Here is a 25130-nt window from a genome sequence, read left to right as displayed (position 1 = left end):
ATGAACACCCAGGACTGATCTCCTTTAGGATGGACTGGTTGGACCTCCTTGCAGTCCAAGGGACTCTCAAGAGTCTTCTCAACACCACAGTTCAAAAGCATCAATTCTTTGGCGCTCAGCTTTCTTCACAGTCAAACTCTCACATCCATACATGACCACTGGAAAAACCATAGCCTTGACTAGACGGACCTTTGTTGGCAAAGGAATGTCTCTGCTTTTGAATATGCTATCTAGATTGGTTATAACTTTCCTTTCAAGGAGTAAGCATCTCTTAATTTCATGGCTGCAATCACCATCTTCAGTGATTTTGGAGCCCAAATAAAGTCTGACATTGTTTCCACTGTTTGCCCATCTATTTGCCATGAAGGGATGGGACCAGACGCCATGATCTTCGTTTTCTGAATGTTGAGCTTTAAGCCAACTTTTTCACTCTCCTCTTTCACTTTCATCAAGAGGGTTTTTAGTTCCTCTTCACTTTCTGCCATAAGGGTGGTGTCATCTGCATATCTGAGGTGATTGATACTTCTCCTGGCAGTCTTGATTCCAGCTTGTGTTTCTTCCAGCCCAGTGTTTCTCATGATGTACTCTGCATAGAAGTTAAATAAGCAGGGTGACAATATACAGCCTTGACATACTCCTTTTCCTATTTGGAACCAGTCTGTTGTTCCATGTCCAGTTCTAACTGTTGCTTCCTGACCTGAATATAGGTTTCTCAAGAGGCAGGTCAGGTGGTCTAGGATTCCCATCTCTTTCCGAATATTCCAGTTTATTGTGATCCACACAGTCAAAGGCTTTGGCATAGTCAATAAAGCAGAAATAGATGTTTTTATGGAACTCTCTTGCTTTTTTGATGATCCATCGGATGTTGGCAATTTGATCTCTGGTTCCTCTGCCTTTTCTAAAACCAGCTTGAACATCAGGAAGTTCACGGTTCACGTATTGCTAAAGCTTGGCTTGGAGAATTTTGAGCATTACTTTACTAGCGTGTGAGATGAGTGCAATTGTGCGGTAGTTTGAGCATTCTGTGGCATTGCCTTTCTTTGGGATTGGAATGAAAATTGACCTTTTCCAGTCCTGTGGCCACTGCTGAGTTTTCCAAATTTGCTGGCATATTGAGTGTATCGCTTTCACAGCATCATCTTTCAGGATTTGAAATAGCTCAACTGGAATTCCATCACCTCCACTAGCTTTGTTCGTAGTGATGCTTTCTAAGGCCCGCTTGACTTCATGTTCCAGGATGTCTGGCTCTAGGTGAGTGATCACACCATGGTGATTGTCTGGGTCATGAAGCTCTTTTTTATACAGTTCTGTGTATTCTTGTCACCTGTTCTTAATATCTTCTGCTTCTGTTAGGTCCATACCATTTCTGTCCTTTATGGAGCCCATCTTTGCATGAAATGTTCCCTTGGTGTCTCTAATTTTCTTGAAGAGATCTCTAGTCTTTCCCATTCTGTTGTTTTCCTCTATTTCTTTGCATTCATCTCTGAGGAAGGCTTTCTTATCTCTTCTTGCTATTTTTTGGAACTCTGCATTCAAAGGTCAGGAGGGGCAGCCGTGAGGAGATACTCCTCATCCAAGGTAAGGAGCAGCAGCTGCGCTTTGCTGGAGCAGCCGTGAAGAGATATCCCATATCCAAGGTAAAAGAAACCCAAATAAGATGGTAGGTGTTCCGAGAGGGCATCAGAGGGTAGACACACTGAAACCATAATCACAGAAAGCTAGCCAATCTGATCACACGGACCACAGCCTAACTCAATGAAACTAAGCCATGCTGTGTGGGGTCATGGTGGAGAAGTCTGACAGAATGTGGTCCACTCGAGAAGGGAATGGCAAACCACTTCAGTATTCTTGCCTTGAGAATCCCATGAACAGTATGAAAAGGCAAAATGATAGGATACTGAAAGAGGAACTCCCCAGGTCGCTAGGTGTCCAATATGCTACTGGAGATCAGTGGAGAAATAACTCCAGAGAGAATGAAGGGATGGAGCCAAAGCAAAAACAATACCCAGTTGTGGATGTAACTGGTGATAGAAGCAAGGTCCAATGCTGTAAAGAGCAGTATTGCATAGGAACCTGGAATGTCAGGTCCATGAATCAAGGCAAATTGAAAGTGGTCAAACAGGAGATGGCAAGAGTAAATGTTGACATTCTAGGAATCAGCGAAGTAAAATGGGCTGGGATGGGTGAATTTAACTCAGATGACCATTATATCTACTACTGTGGGCAGGAATCCCTTAGAAGAAATGGAGTAGCCATCATGGTCAACAAAAGAGTCCGAAATGCAGTACTTGGATGCAATCTCAAAAACAACAGAATGATCTCTGTTCTTTTTCAAGGCAAACCATTCAATATCATGGTAATCCAAGCCTATGCCCCAACCAGTAACACTGAAGAAGCTGAAGTTGAAGGGTTCTATAAGACCTTTTAGAACTAACACCCAAAAAAGATATCCTTTTCCTTATAGGGGATTGGAATGCAAAAGTAGGAAGTCAAGAAACACCTGAATTAACAGGCAAATTTGACCTTGGAGTACAGAATGAAGCAGGGCAAAGGCTAATAGAGTTTTGCCCAGAAAACACACTGGTGATAGCAAACACCCTCCTCCAACAACACAAGAGAAGACTCTACACATGGACATCACCAGATGGTCAACACCGAAGTCAGATTGATTATATTCTTTGCAGCCAAAGATAGAGAAGCTCTGTACAGTCAGCAAAATTAAGACCGGGAGCTGACTGTGGCTCAGATCATGAACTCCTTATTGCCAAATTCAGACTTAAATTGAAGAAAGTAGGGAAAACCACTAGACCATTCAGGTATGACCTAAATAAAATTCCTTATGATTATACGGTTGAAGTGAGAAATAGATTTAAGGGACTAGATCTGATAGACAGAGTGCCTGATGAACTATGGACAGAGGTTCGTGACATCGTACAGGAGACAGGGATCAAGACCATCCCCATGGAAAAGAAATGCAAAAATGCAAAATGGCTGTCTGAGGAGGCCTTAGAAATAGCTGTGTTATTATTATCAACAAAGAAAGCCACCAAAGAAAAGCCATCAGGAACAACACATATTTTATTAACTAGTTATTAACAGAATAGTGTCCCAAGGTGTGAACCCCACCTTTGTTCAATGTAAGATTTTTCTTATTTGATGAAAGATTTTTAACAAGGAAATGGATACGGTGATGATGAAATTAGTGGCAGAATTTAGATTGAGTTAGTGCAAAATGATGTATTATGCTCTCGTTTCTTCATGAGTCCAACAATACATATATGCAAAGACTATTTTTTCCTATCTTGAAAATGATCACTTAGCACCAAAAACCCTTCTCCTGACCTATGTCTTACCCTCCCTGCACTTCAAATTTCTTTAAACAGTGACCCATACCTGCTGTTGCAGTTTTCTAGCAGCCAGCCTTTTGTTAACCCACAGCAGTCCGAGAACTCAAAAATACCCTTGAAGGTCATCAGTGACCTTCTATTTCCTACATTTTATTGACTTCTGTGGCACTTGTCACCTTGAGCTTTTCCCCCCAGAGCCTCTCTGAGATCATCCCTAATGTCTCTTATTCTTCCTCATTCCTTTGTGGGAACCCTCTTCCACTTTCTGGTTCCTAGATATGGCCATTGCTTGTGGGTAAATCTTTTGGCACTTTATTATTGGTGAAGAACATTGTGTGACACACCTCAGAATGGATCTTGACACCCCACTGAGTTATAAGCCTTAGTTGAGAATTGCTGACTAGAAGATAAAGTGTTAACCACCCTGCAGGGCTCACCATATACTTGGCCTGTTTTCCAGCCTTTTTACAAATACCAGTTTTGACCTATACAATCCCTTGACCTGTCCCTGGATGAGCCTGTTCACTGGCCTCAGGAAAGCCCCTTATATTGTATCTTCATGACTTTTTTTGCTTCTGAAACACAAGTAGGACCAGAACTCAGCTGTGGGAATTCCTTGGTGGTCCGTTGTTTAGGACTCCATGCTTCCATTTCAGGGGGCATGGGTTTAATCCCTGGTCTGGGAACTCAGATCCCGTGAGTCATAAATCACTTAAAAAAATCTCCACAGCATCTAGCAAAATATATCGCACTTGTTATTTGTATTTAATAACTGGTGAGCAGTACGATAGCCATCAAGTTTATAAAATTGCTCTCTTTGATGAAATTATTTTTGGTAATCTTTGCCAGTATTAAATAATTTGTAATACACAGCTTTTTACTTTAATGCAAAAAATCCATTTCCTGTAATGAGTCACAATCAAACAATTCTGGAAAAACAGATAGTTCTTTGAAATTTATCCTACAGAAATTGTTTGAGCTGGAAAAAAAATAAGATAGGCTTACATCATTGTGCACTGTGTCTCCTCAGGATTCAGAACACATCACCTGAACAGGGGTAAAAAAAGGTCAGAAGTGGGAAGTCATGGTGCTAATTCAAGGCTACTATGAGACTTCAGGATTCCTATTGAGGAATTCAGAGTTTGAAAGAGCTACAATTAAGTGTCTTCTTACTAATGAATCTTTTAAAATTTTGGATTCTATTTATGCTATTTGATATGATTTTTTAAAAGTCAGAATAAAATGGTGTATATATGTAGCAAGGGCCCTCACTCACCAGGTCCTCTTCTTCTCTACCCTTGAGAGTGATGGAGTCTTGTGGCAAATACAGCACACAGTTATGCTTCAAAGGCAGCAGAAGTACAAGAGAGAGTTTTCTCTGTTTTATAGATGCTCTACTCTGAGGATTTTAAGGATGCAGCTGCTCTCCCAGGAAGTCAGGAATGGGTGTCCTGCAGCTCTGTATCAAGGGGAAGTGGTAGAATGGAGCTGGGACCACGGCAGAGAGTGGAACAGTAAGGGGAGAGGGATGAGGCAAAGAGGACTTTCATGTGCTCATCTGAGATGCACACCTTACTACGGTAACCCCATGTGGATAGGCGAGAAACACTTTGAACCTTTCTTGAGACTCTTCATGATGGGCTCTGGGTTTGAATGAGTACTTTCTGATAAGACCTGCACATCTTTCCAGACATAGCAGCCAGTTATGTATGTTTCAAATATATTTTCAGTGGCAAAAACTTAGTGCGAAACTGCGTGATACTGTTATGACCATGACATAGCATTGAATTCCATATGTATTTCCTGAGTGCATACCATGTGCCAAACAGTGGGAATCAAAGGGAAAAAAGGGAAGAATAATCACTGAGCTAAAGGGATGCTCCTAGGTCAGATCTTCGCACCACAGGTCTCAAGGTCATGCACTCTCCTTATGGCAATGGCAGTTTCAAGGGTGTCTGTTGTTATTTGACTGGTGTGTCTCTTGCTGTAGGCTCTATGAGAACAGAAATCTGTTTCTCTTTTTCTTCTTCACCATTATGTATTAGGGCTAACTAAGCACAGTTTCCAGCATTTGACAAGCATCCAATAAACATTGTTCCCTGAACGTTATGGATGCATTAACCCTTTATGGGGGTATTATTCCGTTTTATACGTAAGGAAACGGAATATCAAAGACCACACAGAAAATCACTGCTGGAGAGAGGATTCCATAATAGCCCAGCCTGACTCCACAGCCCAGGGTCTGTCTGCCAAGTCCTACTCCTTTCCCTGGATTGGAGAGGCTGCGACTGGTGGGGTAGACGGTTAGGAACACCTGTACTGGGTAAATACTAGCGACGCGAAAGAGAGGTGAACCGGAGGTGGCGAGGCGGGCATAGGTGGGGGTCCCCAACTCTGCTACATCCCGCCCACAGACAGGAAGCAAAATTCTGAGTGGATCGGCTTGTGCATCCTTCTCAGAATCCACATTGAGAGGAAGGTGGAAAGAGTTAGGACGCTCTGGGAAGGAGATGAGATAGAAAGGAGGAGGAAGGGAGGTGAAGAAGTCGGGTGGTGACAGATCTTTTTTGCGCTCGCGTCTGCTGCAATGAGACACCACCCCTGGTCCCAGTGGCGAGTGTCAAGGTGATTCATTAAGATGTCACTTGGCCGCCTCGAGGGTTACTTAGCTCCCCTGCACAGGTGGGGCGTCAACGCACAAGCTGTTTCCCAGACAGTGGCCTCGTAAAATAACTTCTCCCCAATGTGGAAGAAAGAGGGTGGGGGGAGATAATAACGCTTGGTTGTGGGAAAGAGGTTTGGTAAAGGGACGTGAGGGCTCTGAAGAGAATTACAGTGCAGCCACCACGGCTATTATCTTAATCAGGCACCATTTCAACACCTCTGCCTTCAAATCAAGCAGCCCTACAACAGGATTTATTTTCCAATAAGCGAAATCCCCGCCCGCCGACTCGGAGTCGCTGGGCTCCGAGCTGGGTGGGAAACAGCAGCCGGAGGAGAGGCTATTTTGGGTGTGGGAACGCGGAGGGAGGAGGGGCGGCGCCGCGGGGCCGGGCGCGGGCGCGGGGAAAGCCTCCAGCTCGGGCTGCCACGGCAACCGCGTCCAGGCAACGCGCCCGGAAGCCGCTCGGGCGGCGCGCGGCGGCTCGCGCCCCCCGGGAGCCGCGAACCCGGCCGGGCCGCGCGCCGGGCCAGGCGGCAGGCGCGCGCTGATTGGACGGCGCTCCCCGCGGCGCGGGCCCGCAGCCGGGCGCCCCGCACAGCCCGCGCCAGCGGCCGCCGCACCCAGCCGCGCCGGCGAGGACATGGGCAGCCGCGGCGCGCCCGCCCCCCGCGCCGGTGAGTGCGGCGTCCGGGATCCCCGCCCCGGCCTCCTCCCGTCCCCCGTGGCGGGAGCGCCCGGGGCCAGCCGGTGACCTTGGGACGGCCCCCGGGGTGAGGTGGGCCAGGCTTAGGGGAGAGAGAGCTGAGTGTGGCCCATGTGACTTGCTGCCGGCGAGAGGGTTAACTGCATGCTGACGCGAAGGGATGAAGTTGGGCATCGAGCACGACTGGCATTGCATTTTTGCGGGGGCCGGGGGAGGTTGCATGCTGGCACACCAGCAGAAGCCCCGAGGGACTGTTTGGGGGAGCTGGGGTGGAGCACACATTGCCAGGGGGCAGTGTTCCCAGTCAGCTGTCCCGCTACTCAGAGCTGAGTGACCTTCGGTGGATTCATCTCTCTGCCCCCTCCCCACCCTTCTCTCATCTTTAAAAGGAGGGGCTCGGGTTCTTTGCAGTTCCGGGGTGCTGCCATGGTACTGAGCTGAGAAGGGTCCCCCAAGTACTGCAGGTGCCGGACATACAAGCCTTAGCCACTACCAGGAGTTTCCATTAATTTGCTCTCAAAGTGGTAAGGTATGTTATCGTTTTGTGAAAGATTGTGGAGAGAAAGCAGTGGCTTGATTAGAGAGTGGTTTCTCATGATGCACAGGTAGCCTCTTGGGTGCTCTAAAGTCGTGAAGAAAATCAGGGTTAAAGCTCCTAGGTTCTTGTTTCCTGTAGTTAATCTAATAGGAAAGTTTGTATTTGAACAGGTAGAATCAAAACCCAATAGTGGCAGGCAGCAGCAAATTAAGTGAGTCATTTCTTCAGTATGCACGAGGTTGTGTGTGTGCGCGCGCGTGCTTGTGTGGCTGCGCTCACGCCCTCATCTTAAAGTCTGTGTGTCAGTGTCAGAAATTATTTCATAGGAGTAAGCAGAAATAATGCTCGAATGATTTGAATCCACGAAAGTGCAGCTCTCTGAGAAGCAGGGATGAACGTTTGCTGCTTGTTCTTTAAATGAGTTGGGTCTGTGAAGGTAACTCAGCTTTTACTGAGAAACCTCCCTAAGCATTTGCCCACTGGGGTATGTGGGGGGTGGGTGGGTAGTAGTGCTTCTGAGACTCAGTCAGTTGTATCACCTCTTCTGTCCTTGACGTTGTCTGGGGCCCGTTTCTATATTCTCAGTTCATGAATTTCTCTCTTCCTGGGAGAGGGAAGGGAGGCAATGCTCTGTCCGGCTTTCTGCTCCAAAGCAAACCTTGATACTCCTACCAGTGTGATTTCATCTGTATAAAAATGTGGTTTGGGAAGACACATTTTTCAATGTTAATGAATAAGCTTCTGCAAACTTGTTTACCCGAAGGTTTAATAATCTTAAATGGTTTACATATTAGAAATCTGATAACATTCAGATACCAAATCATTACTGCCCAAGAATACCGCCACTAAGCCCTAGGAATCCTTTAATGAATCACACCTCATTACCCCTGGATCCCTTAGTAACAAACTATTCAGCCTCCTGTCCTGTAGGCTGCTCGCCTGTGTGCTCCAGCCTGCCTTTCAGTCTCTTGTTTTTGTACCTCCTGCAGCCACTTGCCTTTGTGGTCATTTTGCTGCAGCTGAGTCCATCTCCTGTCCCTTCCCTAGCTCCAGAGGCTGAGTGAACAAGTTCCCTCAGAACATCCCTCTCTCATCTCACTGGTGCACTCGCTTCCCAGTGCCGCCTCCAAACCATTAACCCATCCCTAACAGTCTTCTCTACAGTTCTTGCCATCTGCTTGTGCTCCAAACCCTCCTTCTTATTGTCTGAGACAGTGCTTGCCCAACCTAGTGGCTCTTCAGAATCACCTGGAGCACTTTGAAAAACATGGCGCTTCAGACTCTCCCAAACATACCGCATTAGAATCATCAAGGTTGCTGCTGCTGCTGCTGCTGCTAAGTCGCTTCAGTCGTGTCCGACTCTGTGCGACCCCATAGACGGCAGCCCACCAGGCTCCCCCATCCCTGGGATTCTCAAAGCAAGAACACTGGAGTTCTTGGAGCTGGTGGGAGTGGGGGTTGGAGAACAGGAATGAGGCAGTCTGTGCTTTGGGAAAACTGGCAGAACAGGTCTTCAGATATTTTCAGGAACTGATTTTATGAATCCAATCCTTGCATCTCCTCGTATCCCTTCATGGTGACATCAGTTCCTTGTGACTAGCAGAAAACCTTTGCAAAGATAAGTTCTTGTTTGTGTGAACTCCTCCTTTTCCAAAAAGTGAACTGATGTGCCAGTTGCTCATCGGGTCCAACTCTTTGTGACCCCATGGACTGTAGCCTGCAAAACTCCTCTGTTCATGGGATTCTTCAAGCAAGAATACTGGAGTGGGTTGCCATTTCCTTCTCCAAGTGATCTTCCCGACCTAGGGATCGAACCCGGGTCTTCCCGCATTGCAGGCAGATGCTTTACCTTCTGAACCCCCAGGGACGCTTCACCAAAGTCACATATATTGACCTTCTCCTACTACCTCTTTGGAATAGTTTCTCAAAGCTATCTGAGGTGCTGCCCTGCTGGCTGCAGTCCTCTTTCTGTGCCAAATAAAACTTAACTCGAAACTCTCACATTGTACATTTTTTCTAAGTCGACAGAATCATTTCATTTGATGCTACAAAAAAAAATTAACAAACAAACATGATTAACTAACTTGCTTCTCTTTTCTACCTTGTCTCTTGTGGATGATTTTGGTGTTTATGTTGAGGTTCTATTAATTCACTGAGTTCTTGAAGGTCATTCCTATCAACTCCTGTGGCCTTAGTTTCCACATCAATGCCTCACTTCTTGGACTTGTGTAGTCATGGGAATTTTTTCCACCTTCAAGATCTGGATGTCAGTTTTCTTGGCTGATTTTTCCCACCTACTACACCAGACTAACCATCACTGAGGACTCTGGTCCCTTAGTCACTTGGTGTTCCAATCCTTTTATGGCTCTCTTTCTCTATTTGGAGGATATACTATCCAGCCATTTTGGTTTTGTCTGGAATCCCAAATCCTTTGTCTTAACATGTTGGGCTTCTCATATTCCAGTCGTCAGTCCAAAATCACCCTCAACATCTGCTTTTTCTTCTCCCAGTCTGCCATGTTATCTGCCAAGTTATCACAAAGACCTTTCCACTGGTTCCACTGCAGATTTATGCTAGCTCTAATTTCACTAGGTCTTACTTTTCTGTTAAAAAAGAAATCCATCTTTTATGAAATCCAAGCTGCATTTCTTTAGAGGTGATGCCAAACTTTTCCATTCCTTAAACATCCAGTCAATTTCCTTCTTTTTTTTTTTTTTATTGATGAGATTAAGGATGTTTACATTGGAGCTAACTGCCCTTTGCTTTAATGTAAGTTTCCACTGTACCCTCTTCACTACCCCAAGCGTTTTTTTTTTAAATATATATATATTAGTTATTTATTTGGCTGCATCAGGTCTTAGTGAAGCATGCAGGATCTTTTAATTGAGGCATGTGGGATTTAGTTCCCTGAGCTGAGCCCCCTGCACTGGGAGCTTGAAGTCTTAGCCGCTGGACCACCGGGGAAGTCCTTAAACATTCTTTCTTAATTCTTCTTTGACCTTCTTTATTTTCTTCATCCAAGGAAGAAAATGTCTGTCAGTCCCTTACCCAAGATTAACTTGAGCACTCTGCATGCTGTATCCTGTGGACTCTGCCTGTTTCTTCTGCCTCTTTTGGGAACTTGCTCCATTTGTTATTCCCTTTCTCTAATTTCTTTGGTCCCTCCTTCGTCCCAGCCTTCGAGCTCCGCTTTTAGCCAGATTTTGCTCAGCTCCCCCAGATGCCTTCAGACTTCCATTTCCAGCCATGCCTTCTGAATTTCATTCAGAATTTTTTAAAAAGAATTTCATTTATTTATTTTTAGCTGTGCTGGTTCTTCCTCGCTGCATGATCTTTTCCCAGGTTGCGGAGATCGAGGGCTACGCTCTAGCTGCGGTGCATGGGCTTCTCATTGTGGTGGCTACTCTTGTTGTGGAGCAACAGGCTCTAGGGCGTGTGGACTTCAGCAGTTGTGGCTCTCAGACTCTAGAGCACGGGCTCAGGACTTGTGGTGCACAGTCTTAATTGCCCGCGGCATGTGGAATCTTCCCAGATCAGGGATCGAACCCGTGTCTCCTGCATTGGCAGGTGGATTCTTTACCACTGAGCTGCCAGGGAAGCCCCATTCAGAATATAACACCCAGAAACCCAGCTATTTTGTCTCTAAAGAGCTCTTCCTCCTAGCTTCCTTAATCTTTTTTCCCTTTTTAACTTTTTATTTTGAAATAATTCAGATTTACAGAAAAGTTGCAAGAATGATTTAAATAATTCCTGTATACTTTTCATCCAAATTCTATAAATATAACTGTTTACCACACTTGCTTTTTCTTTCTCACACATTCACTCTCTCTCTACACACACACACGCACACATCATGCACAGACTCGCACATATATATTTGTCATTTTTCCTGAAACTTCAGAGTAAGTTATAGACATGATGCCCCTTTACCTCCCTCTCCAGTATGTCAGTGTATAGTTCCTTAAAAGAGAGACATTTTCTGATATAACAAGCAGCAGAATCAGTACATTAACATCGATTCTGTTGGTACTGTTATCTATTCTATAGACCTTATTCAAGTGTCACCAAAAGTCCTAGTAACATGTTTTAGAGCAAAAGAAGGGGAAAAATCTTAAAAAAAAAAAAACAAAACAAAACACAAAAGCCTCCTACTTGTCCAGGATCCATTCCAGACCTTGTGCTTTTCTAGTTGCCTTGTTCACTGCCTTTATTCTGGAAAGTCCTCAGTCATTCTCTTGTCTTCCATGATCTCAGCACTTAGGAAGGGCGAGGCTGGTGGTTTTGTAGAATACCCTTTAACTTGGGTTTGGAGTTCTCTTGGGGTAGATCCAGGTTATCCATCATTAGGGAAGCCTCCTAAAGGGAGATCCCATCTCCCTCTTGGTGCACTGACACGATTTACATGCTGTTTTATGCTCTCTGGGACCTGCTTTTGCTCTCTTGGGTTATTCTGACTTTGCTACTCTTCACACCCCTACATCCAACCGGTTGCTGAGTGTTGCAGTGCTCCCTGCACCGTCTCCCTTAGGACGTCCCTTCCTTTCCATTCCTCCTTTCTGTCCTGTTGTGGAGTCAAGGCCTCTGTATGTGGTCCTGGTAACTGTTTATCGTGGCTTACCACCAGGAGCCCCTGTACATGGCAGTTTTCAGCAGTCAGTATGTCCTCTGCTCTGTCCTCCCTCCACCTTTTCTCAACCTGTCCAGCCTTTACTTGACCCACCTCTTTGAATATCCCACTCACATGCCTGATTCTCAACTGCACTTCTGGCTGGCCCAGTTCAAACCCATCCTGCCTCTTGCCTGGAGGCAGCCCCACCCCTCAGCTAGTGAGAGTCTCTTCACTCCTGCACGGTGGCTTGTCTGTTCTAGTTCCCTGTTGAAGCGAAGCTCTTGAGTGCGGGGGCTGTGTCTTATTCAGCACTGCAGAGGCTCAATGAGTATTTGTTGACTGGACTAACTGACTTGATTAAAATCATTAAGCAAAGGCGCAGGCTGACCTTAGAGTTATCTGCCATGTGGTACATGGTGGTGGGTGTGAAACCTGTGCTTTACTCCAGGAGTCAGGTGGGTGTGGGCTCAAAATAAGGCCTCTTAGCAAAATGATACGTAATTCAGAAAGGTATTTCCATGTTGTAAGTGGAGTAAATGATTCTCTCCCGATGACATCTTAACTTCGCATCTACGTGTCAAGACAAAGAGAGGGCAGATTGGCTTGAAAAAGAGTAGAGAAACCTACTAGCATATTAAAAATGGCCCATCGATTTCTTCACACCCCAAGTGAGCAGCTGAATGTGTGAGGAGCAGTTTCTCAGGCTCACATCCTCCCTCGAGCCCTGGAACCACCTGTTCTCTCCTCTCCATTGTCTGGCCTTCTCCCCTGCTCCCGTCAGCACTGCCTTTCTCCCTCCACACTCCCTTCACTGTCTCCTCTTCCTTATTTCACTCTTTCTGCCTATTCCTATCTCTTAATAAATCCGTGTTCTTCCCTCTTTCTAGTTTGATGATTTTATTTTTTGACTTCTTGGATACCGTTTGACATTCTGTGGGTTTTTAACATAAAAACAGGTGAAAAAGGATAAAACAATTTGGCTTTGTATTTCAGTGGGGTTTTTTTTTTTTTTTTTGATCCCCTCCCCTCCAAGGGCCAGGCTTCCCAGGTGGCACAGTGGCAAAGAATCCACCTGCCAATGTAGGAGAGCCGGGTTCTTCCCCTGGGTAAGGGAGATCCTGTGGAGCAGGAAATGGCCACTCAGTCCAGTATTCTTGCCTGGGAAATCCCATGGACAGAGAAGCCTGGCAGGCTACAGTCTATGGGGTCACAAAGAGTCGGACATGATTGAGCACGCACATACTCCCAAGCATCAGTAGTTCTTGGTATTTAAAAATGTAGTTATCAGTGATAATGAAATTTTGTTTTTTCTTTGCCACACAGAATGTGGGATCTTAGTTCTCCCAACAGGAATCAAACCTGTGCCCTTGAAGTGGAGGCATGGAGTCTTAACCACTGGACTGCCAGCAAAGTTCTGAAATTGGTTTATTTGATTATCTTTCTGCTACAGCAAGAAAATTACCAGGAACATACTGGTTGATAAACATCGAAAGACCTGAAGTTTTCAGTCTCTGTTAAGGCAAAATTGGTATTTGTGGATCTGATTGCAGGATGGTGAGTTGTCGAGGTTACTGGAACCACAGTATTCCTCCTCATGATGTACCTCATTGCCTGGCTGTGGTCAGCCTTTTTTCTGTCCTAAGAATGCTTTTGTGTGGATGACGTCTTTGGACAGAGTAGCTACAGAAGTGAAGGCAAAAGATTCTGCTGCTTGACTGAGTGGGGCTGGGAATAACAGGCGTGTTTATGTGGGAGAGAATGAGTAGGGTTGCTTTTGCACTATGAAATTCTTAAAATTGTTTTACCAGGAAGATGTTATTCAGAAACCTCTGGTGCCTTCAGTTCGTTTTTTGTTTATTTCAGATTTCTTTTTTTCCCCCTGGTTTTAATTATCTCTAGAAGAGCTCAGGAGGCCTCCCATACTCTCTCTAAAATAGTTGTAATATTAATGTGCTGAACTCAAGTCATTCCTCCAAATAAAAGAGTCTCTCACAGACCCCTGTGTTCAGCAGAGAAGTCCAGCCCCTCCCCGCTGTGTGTGAGGAAAAGGGCAGAGACCGGAGGCTGGATCTTTCTTCCCATCCCCAATCTTTAGCTTTTCAGCCAGAGATTCGTGTCGGGTAGAACCCCAGAGTCACGACTAGCGTTGTGTCTGTGTGAGTATAAAGTATAGACTCATGATGCCTTCCCTTCTTCTGTTCGATCCTGGATGCATTGGAGGTGGAGGTGGTTTAGGAGGGAGAGAGTTTACGCTGGTTTTTAATAATACTTTTTCTGTTCTAGCTGGTGCCTTTGGCAGATTCCCTTTTTAACACCCGGTAATGTGTCTTCTCTAATGCCTTCTTTAATGCTAGAAAGAAAAGTTGCCAAATATAGTTGTTGATCATACTAAAACACCCGAAAGGTAATACGAACACACTTGTGGTGTGGGTGTGGGCACGGGCATGGGTGAGAGCCCGTCCCCAGTGCAGGGGACCCTGAAGCAGCCTGCCGAGCTCACAGCTGGAAGGGACCTTGAGTCAGCAATTGATGTGTCACTTGGGCAGGGCCACCAACTAATTAGAACCATAGGCCTTACCAAGGAAGAACGAGCAAATGAAGAAATGTTTATCAGCGTCTGTGTAGGGACACTGTACTGGGCTTCCGGGGCTTACAGACTCACGGGGGATGTAGTCTTTGCTGCCCCCCAGCAGCTCAGCTGGGGAGACAGAATCCAGGAGAAGTTCAAATAACAATAGAAGATTTAAATAGCATTTCAAAATAGCTGTTATTAATAGATGGGAACAGAAACCAATCTGTTTTTGCAGGGGTTCTCCTAAAATTGTTAGCATCATTTTAAGCTGTGCAGAGTGGATTAGAGCAGCATTGTGGCCATTCCTTGGGTTCCAGGGGTCCTGGTGATTTCAGTTTCCACTCATGAATCCCTCTGGGCCTGCCAGAGTCACATGTGTGCTGCATATTTACGGGATCCCACCAGTTATGCAGTGGTCCCTGACTTGACCGGAAGGCCACTGTAAATACTTTGAACATTTTGAAGTTCGTTTTTGCAGGGGTCAGAAATACAGCCACGCTTCACCTTTCCAGTCTCAACAGAATTCTGGTGAATGCATTAGCGTGGAGGGGAAAGGAAAGAATTCTTGCAAAGTGAAATCAAGGCCATTTGCACAAAAGCAATTGGAAATATCTGTCTTGGGACCCTGTGGCATAGTTGGGTGGGAGGGAAATCTCACACTCTCCCTGGAGCCTAATGCATTTGGAACGCTGTGCTGCTGTCTCTTACTGGGCAGCCCAGAGCCTGAAATAAGGGTGATCAGGGGCTCCATGAGGGCTTTAATGAGGGTCCTGGGCACAAGTCTCATTTGGTGCCCACAGGTGTGTGCTAAGTCACTTCAGTTGTGTCCACCTCTTTGCGATCCCATGGACTGTAGCCTGCCAGGCTCCTCTCCTGGGATTCTCCAGGCAAGAATACTGGAGTGGATTGCCATTTCCTTCTCCAGGGAATCTTCCCACCCCAGGAATTGAGCCACGTCTCTTTAAGTCTCCTGCATTGGCCCACAGGGAACAGGTGCAAATTAGCAAACTGGGAGTTGTTCAGCTGATACAGAATTTCAGTTTTAGAAGATGAAAAATTTCTAGAGATCTGTTGCACTGTGTGAATAGTTAACACTGTGTTGTAAACTTACAAATGTTTAAGGTAAATTTTTTTACGTGTTTTTAACCACAGTAAAAATTGAACAGTAAACTTACTTTAACTGAACCATTTTGTCTTTTAAATCCAGGATCAGGTGTGTTTCCTTGGTTTTGATAGCTAGAAATGGGCAATTTCTGCAGTTTTTGTTTGTGTGTCTTCTCTTGGTTCATTCTTTTATGCAATAAATTTTTACTTAAAGTTTTGTCTTGAAAATAGCATACTCATTGAAGTATTTTGAAAAGAAGGAAAAGTAGAATAGAAATGTATCCAGTGCCATTGTTTATATATTGATTTATTTCTTTCCACTATTTAAAAAAAAAAAAAACAACATTATTGTAATAGGACTTCTAACTTGAACCCCTGCCACAGTCTCCAGAATGGCTGAGGGATTTCTGGGTTGCTGGGGTAATGTGCTGTTGAAAAAAATGTTAGGCTGTGCCAGGTAAGCTTCATTTGCCATTGACCTAATGTGTCCAAAGAGGGACGTTTTGGTATGAGAATGCCCAGCATCCTAGAGGGAGAAGGCGATGGCACCCTACTCCAGTACTCTTGCCAGGAAAATCCTATGGATGGAGGAGTCTGGTAGGCTGCAGTCCATGGCATCGCTCGGAGTCGGACACGACTGAAGTGACTTAGCAGCAGCATCCTAGAGGCTGTGTAGGGCTTTATGATGGGCTTCCCAGGTGGCACTAGTGGTAAAGAACCCACCAGCCGATGCAGGAGGTGTTGGAAACACATGTTCAATCCCTGGTTGGGAAGATCCCCTGGAGGAGGGTATGGCAACCCACTCCAGTATTCTTGCCTGGAGAATCCTTGGACAGAGGAGCCTGGTGAGCTATATTCCATAGGGTTGCAAAGAGTCAGACACTATTGAAGTGACTTAGCATTCACACATGCAAGGCCTTATAACATTCCATCCTTTGTGACTTATCCAGATTTCCCCCCGATCCACCTCATAACCATAATGCATCTACCTCCCAAAGTATGCCAACCCAGTATATTTTAGTAAAGATGCTCATTTCTTTTCCAAAATTCTGACCAGGTGTTGGGAGAGGGAAACTGCCTGTCTTTAAGTAGGAGACAAGGGGTGCTTATTTGTGCACATAATTCAGAGACATTCCCCCAGTCTGCACCGTGTCTTAATTTATGGAAAGCTCTTTGACTTTCTTATCAATCTGGATACTTTGGCTTTGAAAGTCATCATCTGTGGCCTCAGTTGCACAGCCCTCTTCCTCTTCCTTTTACTGAAAACATCATTTGCTCAGATATGGGCTCTTCACACCACAGAACAATATTAGTAATTTGGCACAGAGTGGGGTGGGTTGGGAAAGCAGCCCCAAGTCACAGGAGCAGGCAAGCATGCAGAGAGGGGCCCAGGGGTGTCCGATGGGAGAGGGATGGAGGCAGGTGAGGGTGGCCTATGCACCCGGAGGGGCAGTAGGTGTCTTGTCCTTGATGACTCATCCATCTCTCCTGGCCCCAGGTTGGGCGAGTGCCCCACCTTGGAGAGGTAGAGGAGAGGGAGGTGGCAGAGGTAGAACTTAAAAATTTATGGGGTCACCTAAATTGTGGTGCCATGGAGTAAAGCTCTGTTTCCAGGCCCTGGTTATGGTTTTATATAGTATTGAAAATCAATTTTCAAATCTTGTTCTTTAAAAAAAAAAAAAACCCTAACATGATAGATAGTAAATCTTTTCCATGTTACTTCATACTCTTTGTAACCATTATTTTAAATAGCTATAGATGTCCTTTGAGTGGATGTGCCATGTTTTAATTTTCATTTCAGTTCAGTTGCTCAGTGGTGTCTGACTCTTTGCAACCCCATGGACTGCAGCATGCCAGGCTTCCCTGTCCATCACCAACTCCCAGAGCTTGCTCAACCTCATGTCCATCGAGTCAGTGATGCCATCCAACCATCTTATCCTCTGTCATCCCCTTCTCCTCCTGCCTTCAATCTTTTCCAGCATCAGTCTTTTCCAGTGAGTTAGTCCTTCACATCAGGTGGCCAAAGTATTGGAGCTTAAGCTTCAGCATCAGTCCTTCCAATGAATATTCAGGACTGAGTTCCTTTAGGATTGACTGGTTGGATCTCCTTGCAGTTCAAGGGACTCTCAAGAGTCTTCTCCAACACCACAGTTCATTTTAATTTACTACTGTTTTATTGGTGGACATTTAACCAATAGGTGTTTATAGAGATGTTAACGTCTAGATGAGATCACATGTTAAGTATGGAAAAAGGCATGAAGGGTAGAGATTTGATGGAGATTAGTTACTATTGCCTTGTAATTCTAATCTGGTGCTCCCCAGAATGTACAGGGCAAGTTTGAGTTCTGTGCATGTCCTTGAAGGACTAACAGTTTGACTCCCTTCAAGCTCATGATCTTTACAGATTTGTGTTTTTTTTTAAGGTGGGGACAGGAGGAACTACTTTCTTTTTCAGTGATATAATGACAAATAAATTGAAAAAGTAAAGTGTTATACGTTGAGTTGAAGCCTCCTGTAGTCCTCTGTCTCCCACTGAGAGATGAATATGACCCTGATTTGGTGTTGGTCATTTCCTTGTTCATCTTTAGATATTATAGATTTGGCAGGTTAATAAGCACATTTTAAACCTTTATGATGTCATAAATGTCAGCCTTTAAAATGTCATCATCGTGTCCATATCCTTCTTCAGCTTGCTTTTTTACTTAGTATGTGAGATTCATTCATTTTGGACTTGACATTTTGATCCAATTTTTCCACAGCTACTAGTTCTTTCATTTCATGACTGTCACAGTTTATCCATCCATTTGCCTAATGATGGGTGTTCAGTTCCCCTCTCTGCCCACTTTTTTACTCTTAGAAGACAGTGCTGCCTTAAGTATTCTTCTAAAGGTCTCCTGTGGACGTGTGTGAGAAGCTTTTGGGGCAGTTCTTGGCAGTGGAATTGTTGGGCCATGAGGCTTGTGTATCTTCAGCTTTCCTAGATCTTGAAGGTTGCTTTCCAAAGTCATGGTACTGACTCTCATTCCCAGCTGGTGTTCCCATTGTCCCTAGGGTCCCCTGTGTTCCTGTTCACACTCACCTGCCAATCTGATGGGATAAATTGGTATTTCTTGTGTTTTTATCTTTTGCAGCAAGCTAGATTTATTTCATAATTTGCTTTTACTGGCCACAGCAGAGCCAATGTTAGGGGAAAAAAACCTGTTAAAATTCTTATTCTTTCTACAGTATCCTTTTGAGATTTTTCTAAGCAAGGAAGCCATTTAGAAATCTATAAAGAGACTTAAATGTTAGATTATGACATAGTTATTCTCTTCCCAGTAAGCAGAACCACACCCTGTATAATTTGGTGTCATAATCCCAGGTGACTACACCTGCTGGCGGAGACCAGGTAATTGCCACTCAGCTGGTCTCTGCTGTAGTCTGTTGGTTAAGAGCAAGTCCCAGGTTCCTCCACACTCAGGGAAGGGTTTACACTGGTATGAATTCCTGAGAGTGAGGAGCGTGGGGGCCACCTACATAGAAGCCTGGCTTTCACAATAGGTAGTACGTTGTGATCACCATGTTTCAGCATCGTGGTTTAAATAGTCATCCCTGTTAGGACAGTCAGAGACGTTCAGATTTCAGGAGACTGACTTACCCAAGTCCAAGTCTCATCAAGGGTGTCATTTCAGAGTAGTAATTCATAAGAGTAGCTGGCTGTTAGCCTGGGCCTCGAGTTTGCTGATTCCTGTGTCTTCTCCTTTTATGCACATCCGCACTGGAAACTAGATGATGTGCTTGAGGAGTGTGGGCTCAGGGCAGGAGGAGTGAGCAGGATCTTCTTAGTGGCCCGTGTCACTGAGCCCTGAGAGCTTAATGCATCCCTCTCCATAATAGGGTTCTTCCTGCTGCCCCAGGTTCTTGGAAACACTGATCAGTTTTGCCTCTCCATACTCTGCTTTTCCTAGACACGCTGTATGTCCCATCTCCCTTTCTGGTTGCACATTCCTTCTTTTGTCAGAATATAATTTAATTGATTAAATTCAGCATTTTGAAATGACTTCGTTTTAGTCCTCTATCCTTGAGATTGATTCATCCAGCAAACACTTATTGATCAGCTAGACGCCAGGTGCTGGGAATTGAGCTGTGGACAGTGCAGCTTCCCATGGAGCTCACAGCATAGAGCCGAAGACTGACAGTGAGCCAGTGATCACAGGTGTGGTGACTGCCATGTTTCACTTGTAAGCATTGGCAGGATCTTGGGTTGTTCTGACAGGTCTGCTGACTTCATCCCTTCTTGATTCTTTAGGTTTCATGGTCAGTCTCATCTAAACTTCAGTTTTGGAAATAGCTTGCAATTTGCCCCACTGACTTTTGAATACTACCTGTGTTATTTCATAGAACAAAGGGAAAATAAGAGACCAAAAAGTTGAACCAAACCCTAATTATAAATAGTATTTCAGTGTAAATACCATCAGCCAGGAGCTGCCTAACAGTGACAGTATGTCCATTTAATGGAATATTATACAGGCATTAGGAATTGTGATATGTATCTTCATATATTGATAGAAAAATGTTCAGGATATAACATCATTTAGGAAATGCAGGGTACTTATAGTAAGTATAGAGTAGGATGTTGTTTTTTTCAAAAAGGAAAAATTATATATATCCTGAAAAGAGATCTCAAAAAAAGGTAAACTTATATAAACATCAACACTTACTGAGTGGTGATTTTCAATTTGTTCTTCATGCATTTATGTAGAGCCTAAATTTAAAAATTACTTTATTAACCATGAAAAGCATTTTTTCACGTTAAGAAAAGGTGTTCTTTAAAATGTTCCAAATTTCTTCATACAAAGTACGTGTGTTGCAAGGCATTTTGTGTGTGTGTGTGTGTGTTGCTCTGGTTTTGAAAGTACAAGTGATAGTGTGGTGTCAGTCCAGCAGTAACCTCAGTGTATATTTGTGCCAGGAGAAACAGCTTTGGCCAAATGAAAGAGTGATAGCAAGTACCTAGTGATTTCCCCCACTAGCTCCCCACAATGAACAGCGTCACTTTAAGCAAATGAATACTATTTGCTGAACTTTTTATATGTTTTAGGTTTAAAGGTAGATACATTTTCTATCAGATGTGATGAAGGGATATTAACTATGGGAGAGAAAGGAAGTGCCTTTTCTGGAAGCATATCAAGTGCCCTGAGGCCAGACTGTTCCGGACACCCTGCCACCTCCTTGTGGATGATGCCTGCTGATGAAGAGGCAGGGCCCTTAGGCCCAGATCCCTGCTGTCTTCCTTCCTGTGATGTCAAACCAGTTGCTGAACATTTGTAAATCTCAGTTTCCTCTGGTTAAATGGAGGTGATAAGATCAGTCCCTTCACGAATGATTGTGAGGATGAATTTCATTAATGTCCATAAACACGCTGCTTGAGTGCCTGACTAGGGGTCAACACCCCAAAAAGGGAGCAGCTGTTAGTTCTGTGTCCCCAACCCGGTAAGTTGAGGCCAGCCTGCTAGGATCATACAGTTACTGGGGGAGCCAGGCTCCAAGTAAGGACCATGCTGATCCCATCACCCTTGTCTTCCATGATGGAAAGGTATGTCAGACTGTAGCCATAGAAAGGGAGAGGGGAAAGGAGAGACAGTGCAGGGAAGGAACATGGCCCGTGGAAAGGGGAAGTGAAGAAGAGGGAAAGAGAAAAAAGGAAGATGGATGGAGAGGGGTGGGTGGGAAAAAAGAGAAAGAAAATCAAATGACAGGAGGCAGTGAGGGGAGGAAGAAGAGCTGAAGAGCCATGGGGAGAAAGGCGGAAAGGTGCCCTGGGGGAACCCTCTGTCCTCCTCCCTCCCTGGCCCCATCCCATGCCTCCTAGTCTGGATTCTGGTGCAGCATCTACCACTGTGACCTCTCCCCTATTCTGAGCTGCTCTCGCAGCTGGCCATTCACCACCCTTGAGTCTTCCATCTCTGATCACTCCTCGCTGCACCAGGACAGAGTCCATGCTTGAGCCTGGCCTCTGAGATCAGTTAGGGAACACTCCCACCTTCTTCCTAGACATGCCTTCCACTGTTCTCCGCCCTCTATCTTTTCACTATTTTTAACTATAAGAAAATCAGTTTTTTTTTTTTCCCACCACCGCGTTACAACCACTTTATTCATAAATGCTTTGCCCTTTTTTTTTTTTTTTAATTCTGACACTTGGTAGAACATATCAGTGCTGTATTTTAATAGTAAACTGAAAAACTACATTTTAATTTTTCTGTAAAAATTGTCATTTTAGTTCATGTATCATTTTACATTAACATATAATAATAAAGTATAATAATAATATTAAAGTATAATAATACTCTAGTGTCATCTTGTTTAGAAAAATAGAACTATTGCTTGGCATTAATATCTCCTTTTGTCATTAAAATATCATATATATGTATCTGAGAATATATATACATATGTATATACCCAGGGTCTTCCTAACCACAAATAAGTGTTTTGGTTTAGATAAGAGCATTTTCCTTTACTCTTATGTGAACCTCCAAATTCTATTGATACATTGCATATTTTAGGCATTGAGATTTTGTTTTTTCTTATTTCTTTTACTTCTCCTGTCCTTGCTTCACCAACCTTCCCTTCCCTAAATTTTCCCAAGTTTCTAACCTCATAAACTGGAGTTTGATACTGTAACAGGGAAACATGGCACAATCAAAACAGTGTACCCCCTAGATGTCCCTGTTCATATTACAGACCCACTCGTAGTGCTGCAGGGCAGATTTATAAAATTCGCAGGAGCTGGAAACTTAAGGCAGTGGGCAGAACTGACAGTGGGAAGATCTGGAAAGAATATTTGAGATGTCACTTAATCCAATGACTTTGAATCCAATTAAAAATCCATTGTTTATTTTGAATCCTTCAGTTCAGTTCAGTTCAGTTGCTCAGTCGGGTCCGACTCTTTGCAACCCCATGAATCGCAGCACGCCAGGCCTCCCTGTCCATCACCAACTGCCAGAGTTCACCCAGACTCACGTCCATCGACTCAGTGATGCCATCCAGCCATCTCATCCTCTGTCATCCCCTTCTCCTCCGGCCCCCAATCCCTCCCAGCATCAGAGTCTTTTCCAATGAGTCAACTCTTCGCATGAGGTGGCCAGAGTACTGGAGTTTCAGCTTTAGCATCATTCCTTCCAAAGAAATCCCAGGGCTGATCTCCTTCAGAATGGACTGGTTGGATCTCCTTGCAGTCCAAGGGACTCTCAAGAGTCTTCTCCAACACCACACTTCAAAAGCATCAATTCTTCGGCACTCAGCCTTCTTCACAGTCCAACTTTCACATCCATACCACATGGATGTGATTCCATGACCACAGGAAAAACCATAGCCTTGACTAGACAAACCTTTGTTGGCAAAGTAATGTCTCTGCTTTTGAATATGGTTGGCAATACAGGTCGCCAAAGATTGTTCCAAAAATAACACTAACCAACTAAGAGACCTGACAGATAAACACATCTGCCACACTCATGAAAGGGGCGCCAATTTGGAACAGACCTCAGTATGTGTTGTGGACTCATGCTTCGTGACATTTTCTGTCATGGAGAGTGCACAGTGCTTGGTTTGTTACAGGGAGGTGTGTTATTGAAAAGCAATCTCAGGCAATGAGTGGTGGATAGACTTGTTTTTCAGAAAGAGGGTATGACTGGGTTTCTATAGCTCAGGCAGGATAATTCCAGGTGGATGAAATGACCTTTGGAAAAGGGTATTGCAAAGGTCTCCATTCATTCACAGGTATTATACTGAGTGGCTAATGTTGGGGATGGAGTCTCAGTAGAGAATGATTCTTTTTTTAAAAAAATATTTATTTATTTGGCTGCGGCACATGGGATCTTCATTGAGGCATTTGGGGTCTTCCGTTGTGGTGCATAGGCTTCTCTAGTTGTGGTGCGTGGGCTTAGTAGTTGTGGTGAGCAGGCTCCATGGCCTGTGGGGTCTTAGTTCCCCAACCAGGGAACAAACCCGAGCCCACTGCACTGGAAGGGGACTTCCAGTGGGCCAGTAGGGGAGTCCTGAGGACCGTGTGTTGTGTTCTAGTCGCTCAGTTGTGTCCGTCTCTTTTCGACCCCATGGACTGAGGCCTGCCAGGCTCCTCTGTCCTTGGAATTCTCCAGGCAAGAATATCGGAGTGGGTTGCCATTTCTTTCTCCAGGGGATCTCCCCGACCCAGGGTTTGAACCCAGGTCTCCTGCATTGCAGGCAGATTCTGTACCACTGAGCCACCAGAGAAGCCAACTGTACGTTTAACTAAACCATTATCTTTAATGCCTTGTGTGCGTGCATGTGTGCTAAGGTGCTTTAGTCCTGTCTCACTCTGTGCGACCTTGTGGACTGTAGCCTGCCAGGCTTATTTTGTCCATGGGATTCTCCACGCAGGAATACTAGAGTGGGTTGCCATGACCTTCTCCACTCTAATGCCTTTCTTGCTGCAGTTTCTGATACTGGAGTGCTAGTCATGCTCTCTTTGTGTAGCTTCTTGTAGGTCAGCTCTGTGTCCATTAAAATTTGAGGGACTTCCCTGGTGGTCCAGTGGTTAAGACTTTACCTTCTGATGCAGGGGATTCAGGTTTGATCTCTGGTTGGAGAGCTAAGGTCTCACATGCGTTATGGCCAGAAAACCAAAACATAAAACAGCAACAATATTGCAAAAAATTCAATAAAGACTTTAAAAATGGTCCACATTCAAAAGATCTTTAAAAAAGAAAAAAAGATTTGATACACGCCCTTAAGTGGCATATAAGTAGGGGGAGACAGACTGCTAAACAGCTGATATATAAATATAAAATATAAAACTCATAGGATAAAGAGCTGAAGAATAGAGACAAGCCATTTTATTGACTTGAAGGGCAGGTGGGCTCTTTCAGGATCAGGGTGAGTTTTCTAGGCGGGCAGGGATGGGAAAGGCATTTCTGATAGAGCACACAGGCAAAGTTATGATGGTAGTGAAGTGCATTACATGCTAAAGGACAGTGGTGGGGAGCATGGCCATGCAGAAGGTTAGAGTTGACTGGAGGAGATGACTATGGTATGAAGTGGCCTAGGATGAGGCGGAAGAAGGAGTTAGGCCAGAGTATGTTGAGAGTAAAGGACATAGAGGTAATGCTGGAATGTGGAGGAGAGAAAGTATGGCACAATCTCTCCATTCTCTACTTTGGGAAATCCTATCCATTTTCATCAGTTCTTTCCTGACCTGGCTGCTAACCAGGAAGAAAACAAAGCGCTCTCCCTTTTTTCCTCCCCATTTTTTTTTTTAATGTTAAAAACTTGTAAATTGCGGTTTTATTGACATAGAACATTATATTAACTTCAGGTACATAATAAAATGATTTAGTATTTGTATATATTGCAAAATGATCACCATAATAAGTCTTATGTATCAACACACATAGTTACAAAGTTTTGTATGTATGGGATGAGACCTAACAGAAGCAGAAGATATTAAAAAGAGATGGCAAGAATACACAGAAGAACTGTACAAAAAAATTCTTCACGACCCAGATAATCACGAAGGTGTGATCACTCACACTCACCTAGAGTTGGACATCCTGGAATGTGAGGTCAGTTGGGCCTT

At 44.5% G+C, this 25130-nt stretch overlaps 1 protein-coding gene across 2 annotated transcripts in view; it reads left to right on the top strand.

Annotated features, from left to right (window-relative positions):
* Positions 1-6620: 6620 nt before the first annotated feature.
* The window catches only part of FAM81A (family with sequence similarity 81 member A), an 85677-nt gene continuing 67167 nt past the window's right edge, over positions 6621-25130 (top strand). The window contains exon 1 of one of the 2 annotated variants that reach the window (XM_061431136.1): positions 6621-6686. The gene's annotated coding sequence lies outside the window, so the exon portion shown is untranslated. The remainder of the gene's footprint in view (positions 6687-25130) is intronic. The other variant, XM_061431137.1, reaches the window with a different exon arrangement.

This window comes from Bos javanicus, chromosome 10 (genome assembly GCF_032452875.1).
Source record: "Bos javanicus breed banteng chromosome 10, ARS-OSU_banteng_1.0, whole genome shotgun sequence".
Taxonomy (NCBI): Eukaryota; Metazoa; Chordata; class Mammalia; order Artiodactyla; family Bovidae; genus Bos; species Bos javanicus.
Note: the sequence above shows the minus strand (reverse complement) of the source record. Positions and strands in the feature narration are given on the sequence as shown.